Source organism: Halichoeres trimaculatus, unplaced genomic scaffold, assembly GCF_033239565.1.
Source record: "Halichoeres trimaculatus isolate MK-OKI-2021-1 unplaced genomic scaffold, fHalTri1.1 fHalTri1_scaffold_18, whole genome shotgun sequence".
NCBI lineage: Eukaryota > Metazoa > Chordata > Actinopteri > Labriformes > Labridae > Halichoeres > Halichoeres trimaculatus.
This window is the reverse complement of record NW_027437196.1, coordinates 10239318-10250131: the sequence shown is the minus strand read 5'-3', so window position 1 is coordinate 10250131 and position 10814 is coordinate 10239318. Positions and strand designations below refer to the sequence as shown.

The following is a 10814-nucleotide window of genomic DNA, read 5'->3' as shown; positions in this document are numbered from 1 at the left end:
GGGCTAGATCTGCCCACATACAGTATATGATGAGCTAAATGGAGGTGGACACTTGCTCACTCTAAATTGTACTATTGTGGAGTTATTTTATAGCAGGTGTGATAAAAATTTCAGTTAACATCCAGCTTATTTCCAAGAGTGAGCAAGCAAAGAGCAGCTGTAGCACAAAGACTGGAATCTAAGCAAGCATTTGAGTACTATTTTTATCAAAAAATGTCTTATTAGACTTAATATGAGCCACATTCACCAGACAAGTCCAAAATTGTCTTAATTCAAGATGACAGAAGACAAAAATGACGCCTGGATTAAACTTGTTTAGTTTCTTTCACAGAAACTTACTGAGATTATTCCTGTTTCAGGGAACTCGACATTTTTTCTCACATTGTTTCCATTCAGAAGAAGGTAATTAGACAATATCTTCTTAGCTCATTTGTTCATCTGGCACAAAACCTGCACAGAATACTGTTTTTTGTTTGTGTGTCTGATTATGTGAATTCAGAATCTAAGAAAAACTAAAGCAGTTTGCTTTCCTTTTTTTGTCCAGCACTTGAACAACCAAACAAAAGAGTTTGGAGGAAACCAAGCCAAAAGGATATGATGATTACATGTACCCAAAAATAGGCTTACAGTAAACTGTAGCTATTTAAAAAAAAGACATCTCTTCGTCACTCTGGTGTCACCAAATTGGGACTTTGAGGGGAAAGCTGCTCTCCCTTCTGATCAGCTTCATTTCATTACAAGTGAGTGAAGCGTCACAAAGCCACACAGGACAAACGAGAATAATTACAGTGTTAATTAAAAGTTTCCTGTCCTCATAAAGGCACAGAAAACGTGAATCCCCTGCAGAAGTATAGCTCAAAATGTCCCCTTCTTTTTTTTTCTACTTTGCACTTATGACGCACGATGCTCCTCCATCTGACCCGTCATAGGGTTGCGTGAGGTCAGAGGAGTCAGGAGGTCTGCTCATGGGAGCAGCAGTTAAAGCGGGCTGGCTGGTTTATGGCCGGCGGTGACTCCCTGAGGAGCTCTAACTGTAGATCAAAGGATGACATGCTAATCAGTGAAGCTTATCATAACTAATCAGTGACACGCCTCCATCTGCTCGGGTCTTTGCAGAGACACACGTGCACACAAATATGACACTTTTACATGAAAGGAAGGCTGGGGGAGGATAATGTGATTTCAGCTCATTAAGACCAATTAGCTTAACATGGACACTACTTGAGGTGGATGATGTTCTGAAGGATAGGAGGGTATGGTACACCAATCCACGCCCTTGCCTGTTTTCAAAGATCAGGGGCACATATGCTTCAATATGGAGGCAGACTTGAGCCTCAAGAGGGCACAGATGCTCTGGATGGGAACTCTCTGAGTTGTGAAGATCCATGATCAAACGACAACAATGACAAAGACTCACCGAGACAGAACAAGCCTCAGGCTGCCCGACTTGACCGACCTCCAGACCCACTGCCGCACTGATACTGACGACACTGTGTCACCCCCACACAAGCCACTAATAATAATCTGACAGCAGCGTGATACAGCTTTGATCTGTGTGGACGGGGACTATACATTCAGTCTATCCAGCACATTCAGATTCACCACTATTTTCAAAGTCATGGTGTCTTGCTTAAACTTTCAATTAAAAGATTGCATTGCGGTGCAGTAGGCCTGTCACGATAACAAATTTTGCTAGACGATAATTTTCCAAAATATTATTGCCGCTAAACAATATTATTGTCAATATTGTTTTGATTTTTTCCATTTTTTCATTGATGCAATTATGATAGATGGGATAATAAAGTGAGTACACCATATTAAAAGCAAGAAACTTTAATTTCTTAAGAGTTTTAACTGTAATTAAAAGGTCAGGATCTTTTGAATAAAATAAATTAAACAAAAAATATAATAAACTCAACAAACAAGAAAGAGAAAAAAAATACAATGAAAATAAAATGGTCTCTCTTTTAGAAAAAAATACATGTCAATAAAAATAATTAATACTAATCAAAAACAATAAAACATAGACCCTGTCTCTAAAGAAAAAACCAAACTCCCAAAAAACAACAACAACAATAAAAACTATAGCCTAAATAAAAGGGAGTTCATACAGTTCCTGAATTGTTTGTAACATGTCCTTTTTCCCAGTCAATCCGTACTGTCTGTCAAACATTTTTAACTTTTCTGGCTTTCAACCGTATTGAAGGGCTGCATTTCTTTGGCAATGTAGCTGTCTTTGAGCACCCACCATTTGGCGCTTTTATTTCTTTTCACTTTGCAGACCAAAAGCCTCAGTAAGAGCGGATTGTCAAAGAACAAGGCTGCGCTGCACCTCCATCTCTACTTCTTCGTCGCCACTATTTTCAAACAAATGCGACATATCAGCTCGTTGGTGCTCATGAGCTCACACTTTGTTCATTCTGATAAAGAAACAAAATATTCCCACACTGGGACTGTGGCAGGCGGCTTAAGAACCGTATCTTTCGTGCCATCACTCATAGTAGCGTGTTTCCTCCTTACCCCTCAGGATGCTCGCCTCATCTCTCTCAGTGTGTACTCGCGAGCAGCCCCGTCTTCACCCCAAAGATCGCATTGTTGACAGATGCTCACTCCACTTTAAATCCGCTAAATCCGCTATAGAACCTATGCACCCAGATGTTAGGAAAGATAGATGTAGTGAGCCATCTTCTCGTTCACCCTCTTTGGTCGAAAGAGAGGAGGAAAACAAATATGCATGCACGCGTCAGTTTATCAAGGCTGGCAAACTTACCGAGGAGGTTTTTATTTATTGTTTGATTAATCAATTTATTGACTATCGTGACAGGCCTACGGTGCAGTAACAGTCCCTACGGCCAACATCCTCCACCATGCACAGAATTTCATGTTCCTGAAAATCAGCACTGGAGCACATCCATGTCTTTCAGAATGGCTCGATGAATATCCCACTCCCAGTGAAAACAGGGATCACAAATCTGCGCTGGCAACCTTTGTAATCAGAGCAGACAAACAGAACTGTGTGTTGGACTTGGCTGTCCTCCCGCTGTGTCCACAGGCAGAAAGATGAACAAGGGGAAATTGAAAGGGCAATGGTGCTGTGGTCCCTATACCGATCTATTGATTCACCTGGGACAGAGGTCATTGCTGGGAGACCACCACTGACATCTGCACACAGCAGCAGCATGGCGATCATTACATTACAACATCACAAATCACTGTGGCTATTACCACAGTGAAGCAGAGGGGGCTGTGAGTCAACCACTGCCGCCTGCTGCATCTGACAGAATCATTTATAGTGGATGAAGCATGTACATCAGGGTCGGCCATTTTCATTTTAAGTAATGATAGAAGATATTCTTCATATGTTTCCACTGTTAAAAGAAAGGTTATCAACATAAAACCATAAGGCACCGACAGTAGAGGAGCAACAGCACACAACATACTTCGAATTCTCCTCTCACCCGTTTCTTTTTCTCTTCTTTTCACCTTTTTCCATTCTTCCAGTCACAGACAGTGATCTCTTACTTCACTGCTCTTGTCTTCTTCTGGATAACAAATGACTCTGGCCTTCTCGTCTTTACGGTCAGTTAAGTGCATCACTTGCATTTTCAAGGCAGTAGTCCCTGGCTCTTGTTACTACACTGTCTGATGTGTTTTACAACTAAAAGACCAAGTTCCTGTCAGAGCTGTAACAATGGCACAAATAAGCAATTCAAAGTTTACTAGCATTTCTAAAGCATGTAATTCTTTGGGTCTTTAGCTCGAGCAGCATGGTTATAAAGTTTCAAAAGCAACCCTATTATGTTTAATCATTAAGTTTTATTCTCAGGGTGTGAATGGCTGGGAAAGTCAGGTTATGATTAAGGGGGCACCAATCACAATTTTCTGGCCGATCACCGATCAGGCCTGTCATGATAATCAATAAATCGATTAACCGAACGATAAATAAAACGTCCTCAGTAAGTTTGCCAGCCTCGATAAACTGACACGTGCATGCATGTTTGTTTTCCTCCTCTCTTTTGACCAAAGAGGCTGAATAAGAAGATGGCTCACTACGTCTATCTTTCCTAACATCGGGGTGCATAGATTCTGTAGCGGATTTAGCGGATTTATAGCGGAGTGAGCATCTGTCAAAAATGCAATCCGTGGCATCTTTAGTGACGGGGCTGCTTGCACATACACACGGAGAGAGCTGAAGCGAGCGTCCTGAGGGGTTAGGAGGAAACACGCGCTAATATGAGTGATGGCACGAAAGATACAGTTCTTAAGCCGCCTGCCACAGTCCCAGTGTGGGAATATTTTGTTTTTTATCAGAATGAACAAAGTGTGAGCTCATGAGCACCAACGAGCTGATATGTCGCATTTGTTTGAAAATAGTGGCGACGAAGAAGTAGAGGGGGAGGTGCAGCGCAGCCTTGTTCTTTGACAATCCGCTCTTACTGAGGCTTTTGGTCTGCAAAGTGAAAAGAAATAAAAGCGCCAAATGGTGGGTGCTCAAAGACAGCTACATTGCCAAAGAAATGCAGCCCTTCTATACGGTTAAAAGCCAGAAATGTTTAAAATGTTTGACAGACAGTACGGATTGACTGGGAAAAAGGACATGTTACAAACAATTCAGGAACTGTATGAACTCCCTTTTATTTAGGCTATAGTTTTTATTGTTGTTGTTGTTTTTTGGGAGTTTGTTTTTTTCTTTAGAGACAGGGTCTATGTTTTATTGTTTTTGATTAGTATTAATTATTTTTATTGACATGTATTTTTTTTGTAAAAGAGAGTCCATTTTATTTTCATTGTATTTTTTTTCTCTTTCTTGTTTGTTAAATTTATTATATTTTTTGTTTAATTTATTTTATTCAAAAGATCCTGACCTTTTAATTACAGTTAAATACTCTTAAGAAATTAAAGTTTCTTGCTTTTGATATGGTGTACTCACTTTATTATCCCATTTATCATAATTACATCAATGAATAATTGGAAAAAAATCAAAATACTATTGACAACAATATCGTTTACTGGCAATAATATTTTGGAAAATTATCATCTAGCAAAATTTGTTATCGAGAGAGGCCTATCACCGATCTTAAAAAAGCCTGATCTGCCAATACCGATATGGGCCGATACCAATTTTTATTTTCTTTTTTCTGTAACTGACAGCATATACCTTCAATGTTCCAATCTTATTTTATTGAAAATCATTTAACAATACCTGTGAAACAATAACATTTTAATGTTTTAACTCAAACAACCAATAAAGTGTCCTGAGTTTTAGGTCTCAGAGCAAAAGGCAACAAAGGCTGGCTGTCAGACCTTCCCAGAGGTATAAGAGATCAGTTTTTATATGTGAGGATGGGTCGATCACTGATCCCGATCTCCCAAAATTTAGGAAATCGGCACCGATCGATCCGCCAACAGATACACAGAATGTGATGATTTCCTCTTAACATAAAAACAAATTGTAAAGCTTTGAATCTTTACATGAAAATAAGCAGAGACATACAATTCAGTACGGCTTTAAAAAAAAGGTGCAAAACTCTGTAAAATGTCAGGAGAGAAAGTAGTGAAACAATGTAGTCTGCCTGCACAGTGTACCTCACATTATCACAAGCATCATGACAGAAGAATAAAGACCAAATTTGGGTTTGGGTCCAGATATGTTCTGTTCTGGCCGATGGACTGTAGCTGACTGCAGCGGGCTGACAACAGGCTGAGCGAGTGTGCTCACAGTCTCAAGCTGGGACTGACTCATTCTTGGCTGGAACTGAAGCCTCTCTTTCAGCCATCTGTCCATCACTGCCACTTCACTCAGTGCAACACAAAGTCAATTAAATCAACGGTGTACAACCCGCAACTCCTCCGTCACGAGGGGACAATAAGAGCAGACATGACAGCCAAGAGTGTGAAATGTGTCTGCTACGAGGGACAGTTACTAATACACAACTCGGAGCAGAGGCATAAAAAACAAATGAGCAGGACAGTGAGAATGAGACTGACGCTCTGTGTGTGACAGACATGAGAGCATAGAAGTGGGGGGAGGAGTAATGAACCCTCTGCTGTGAAACAGGGGGATAGGAAGCATGACTATCAAGGTGACACTGACAGGCCTGTGAAAAAAGTGTTTACCCAGCATTCCCAGTGCCAGTGCATTAGATAAGTGCATCATCCCATTGAGGTGATGGAATCACTGGCTGGCTGTCATGTGATCCCACAGCACCCACTGCCTGCTGAATAATCTGAGAAATCAACCCCAGGACTGGCTGAAGATTTGATTTTTAACGTTTTAACATAGGACTTTTGTTTTATGCATATTCATCTGCTTACACAGAAAAATAAGTGGGGACACATGAGGACAGACATTTCATAATATTCTTTTATAAATGGATCATGTTAAGTCTAATTTCATAATTTACAGCTTAAAGAGAAGGTATTATACGCTCTCATATTCTAAACAAGAATAAAAATCAAAAATATTGGAACTCCATACTAAATGTGAGCCTTTTTCAAACCACTACATCAATTTTGAAGAAATCTGTTAATCTGTCTGTACGTGCTCAAACAATCTGCTCTGGAAAAAACATCAAAAGATCTCTTCATGACATCTTCACTATACTTGCTGAAATAATGAGATAAGAATCTCCTAAGTTACTCATGACACATTGCAGTGTTGCAATGTGGAGATTTTCCCAGCTTTCTGTCCACTATACAGAATGTGCTTGTGTGTGTGTGTGTTTATGCACAAATAACATAAGGCACATAAAATTACCTCGACTTCTGGGGGGATTGGGCTGCCCCCCATATAATGGTGGGGAAAACAATGCATTAGAGTTGCGGGCCTTAAACACCAAGGTCTTTCCATAGCTCTCACCGACAGGCCTCCAGAGGGCTGGCCAATCAGAGGAAATGGGGTTTAAGGAGTGGGGAGCCATTGAGCTACAGCAGCTTAGAGTAATCATTTCAAACAGAGGCTGAAATAAGGGCTTTCCAAAAGACGACTGTGAGAAAAAAGTGTAAGCCATTTAAGGCTACTACACCAGGATATCAACTGATATACAGTATAAACAGCTGGAGCCAAAATAGGTGCACGACATATTTTTTTAAATGAAAGTGTCAACATGCAGCACCTGCAATAGAAACTACTGAATTTCAAGATTCAGGATGATGATATTATGAAACACTAGCCACGTATACATAGACCCAAATATTCCGCTTGTGTTCGGTTGCTCAAACTGAAAGAATTTAAACTTTGTATACACCTCATTCCAAAAAAAAAAGTGCCAATCCAAATGGACATTTAATCGGTGTCACAGGGGTGGAATATTCCTTTACCCAAACCGATTGAGGTATCATGTATCCACTCAAATGGAAAGTTGTCAGGGTGCGTTCTCTCAGCTTATGCTCAGATATGACGTAAGACGATCTTTAATCCGTCTTTGATGAATCATGTGATGTTAACATTTTTCTGCGCATGCGCCATTGACTATTCTGTTTGATTACAGCGGCGCATGTAGACCAGAGATTGGAATATTCCTTTCCATGTATACTATTGTTTTTGGAAAAGTCATTTAGTAAGAATCCATTCGGAAAAACGAAAAACTCCTCATGCAACCGTGGCTATTGATAATTTTTCCCATCCTTAAATTTTAATATTGCTCACATTTCCAGTGCTGATCAGCTCTTGACCTGTTCATTGAGGTCAATGATTTGGTTATTAGCATGCTAATATTGGCTGATTGAGCAGTATTCACAGCAGGTACAGTTACGGTCAACTGCACTGTCATTAGACTCGAAGCTGCTGGTGCCAGATGAATTATTGGCTAATTATTCTGCTGATCTTTGTAAATTTAATGTTCCAAGCTGCTTCCACATCATCAGGACTTCTTGTTGTCATATATTGGGGGATGGACGAGCTAGCCATGCTAACCCAGCGGCATCGTGCTGTTCACGGACGTGGCTGACGGAGCTGACATCAGACGCCGGCGCCACATTGGAGGAGCTTCGCCTGCTGTGAGCAGACAGGATCCAGGAGACAGAGACTGAACAGACTGCTGGGGAGGCTCAGTCCTGGACCCTGTGGAGGTGGAGACTGGCTGGGCTGGAGAGTGGTGGACGAGTGGTGGACGGGATGTCGACATCTATTTTCTTATGGACCTTTTTGCACTTTCTATACTCTTTGTTTTCTTAAATGCTGCGGTGACTCCTGAATTTCCCCTCGGGGATAAATAAAGTATTTTCTATTCTATTCTATTCTATTCTATGTCAGATTCTAACACATGCATCTGCAGCTTTACTAATGTTACACCATTTTCTGGACTATCCTGTGCTTAAAATGCGATACTGATGAACCTTCTCCCTGTGTTCTGGGCTGATCTGCAAACAAATGTACCTTATTTGTTCTGCTTCACTTTACTTAACACAATCCCTGCCACAAGACTACTGCAGACTGTTAATGATGTGCTAATCCTTCCCCCTTCAGTACATGGTACCTACAAAGAGCAGCAGCACTCCCTTGGGAGGCATTACTTTAGTTAACACAGAATCCTCCTCACAGTCAGGTCTACTTTATCTAGCAGCTCCTTCTCTCGCAGGTCCCTCAGTGGACACACAGCACCATAATAGGATGATGGCAGATCAAGGGGATACAGTAAGAGAGGCTGGGGGCTGCTCTGTGCTGCTATTTCATGCTTGCGTCATCAATATTCCAGCAGTTTCCGGGTGTATGAAGCAGGCTGATTGATGAGAACAGGCTAAGAGAGCAGAAGAGGCTGTTAACTGTCTTCAGTGGAGCAAAACATACCAATGTGCTGGAGTAAAATGATTTCAGCTTCATTTATTTATTCTTAAAAGAGATAAATTATACACCCTGGACCAATTCTGGGCTAAAATTGTGATTTATTGTTCATCGATCTTGTGGCCACATGGGGGTTTCCCTAACACCAGTGATAAAAAACAAATGATACTTCCTAAAAGCTAGGGTTGTTGATTTTATTTTGAAACCACAATGAAAAGATTATAACATAAATAAGTACCATCAGTTAATATAGGAGTTATGTTTTTCATGCGTTTTACAGTTTTGTTTTCACCAGCAGTCTTAACTCTCTGCGCTTTTTCTCTATGTAACTTTTTTCATACTTTTTGATCTAAAATAAAGTCATGTCAAATTATTTTAAATGTAGTATTGAAAAGTTTTGAAAGATCAACCATAAAGACGCCCTGACAATACTCATCGGCCACTTTATTAGGCACACCTGTCCAACTGCTCGTAAAAACAAATTACCAATCAGCCAATCACATGGCAGCAACTCAATACATTTAGGCATGTAGACATGATCAAGATGATCTGCTGCAGTTCAAACCGAGCATCAGAATGAGGAAGAAAGATGATTTAAGGGACTTTGAACATGGCACAGTTGTTGGTGCCAGTCAGGCTGGTCTGAGTATTTCAGAAACTGCTGATCTACTGGGATTTTAACCCACAACCACCTCCAGGGTTTACAGAGAATGGTCCAAAAAAGAGAAAATATCCAGTGAGCAGCAGTTCTGTGGGCCAAAATGCCTTGTTGATGCCAGAGGTCAGAGGAGAATGGACAGACTGGTTGGAGCTGATAGAAAGGCAACAGTAACTCATATAACCACTGGTTACAACCGAGGTCTGCAGAAGAGCATCTCTGAACACACAACACGTCCAACCTTGAGGCAGATGGGCTACAGCAGCAGAAGACCACACCGGGTGACCCTCCTGTCAGCTAAGAACAGGAAACTGAGGCTACAATTCACACAGCAACACCAAAACTGGACAATAGAAGATTGGAAAAACGTTGCCTGGTCTGATGAGTCTGGATTTCTGCTCCACATTCAGATGGTAGGGTCAGAATTTGGCGTCAACAACATGAAAGCATGGATCCATCCTGCCTTGTATCAACGGTTCAGGCTGCTTCTGCTGGTGTAATGGTGTGGGGGATATTTTCTTGGCTCACTTTGGGCCCCTTAGAACCAACTGAGCATGGTTTAAAGTCCACAGCCTACCTGAGTATTGTTGCTGACCATGTCCATCCCTTTATGAGCACAGTGTACCCATCTTCTGATTAGGGCTGCACGATAATCGCAATCGCAATCGCAATCGCAATCGCAATCGCAATCGCAATCGCAATCGCAATCGCACTGTCAGCACATGCAATTCCAATTTTTCTCCATGATAACCAAGCAAGTCTGTAGACTCATTATGACACAACTTTTTTACTAAATCGCAAGCACAATCGCAATCGCAATCGCAATATTGTCCACCTAATCGCAAATCGCACCTTTTCCCCAAATCGTGCAGCACTACTTCTGATGGCTACTTCCAGCAGGATAACGCTCCATGTCATAAAGCTGGAATCATCTCAGACTGCTTTCTTCAACATGACAATGAGTTCCCTGTACTCAAATGGCCTCCACAGTCCCCAGATCTCAATCCAATAGAGCACCTTTGGGATGTGGTGGAACAGGAGATTCTCATCATGGATGTTCAGCCGACAAATCTGCTGCAACTGTGTGATGCTATCATGTCAATATGGACCAAACTCTCCGAGGAATGTTTCCAGTACCTTGTTGAATCTATGCCACGAAGTATTAAAGCAGTTCTGAAGGCAAAAGGGGGTCCAACCTGGTACTAGCAAGGTGTACATAATAAAGTGCCGGTGGGAGTAGAATGTTCAATAATTTTCTCAGGCTAGGGCTTGAACTGTCATCATCTGAACTCCCCAAAAAGTATCAGCATGACAAAACAGAAATTAAAAGTATGCTGATAAATGTGTTCGGAACAGATTCTTCGTATTATCAAA

At 41.1% G+C, this 10814-nt stretch overlaps 1 protein-coding gene across 3 annotated transcripts in view; it reads right to left on the bottom strand.

Annotated features, from left to right (window-relative positions):
• Window positions 1–10814, bottom strand: part of cacnb2a (calcium channel, voltage-dependent, beta 2a) — a 78107-nt gene that overhangs the window by 26794 nt on the left and 40499 nt on the right. The window lies entirely within an intron of this gene.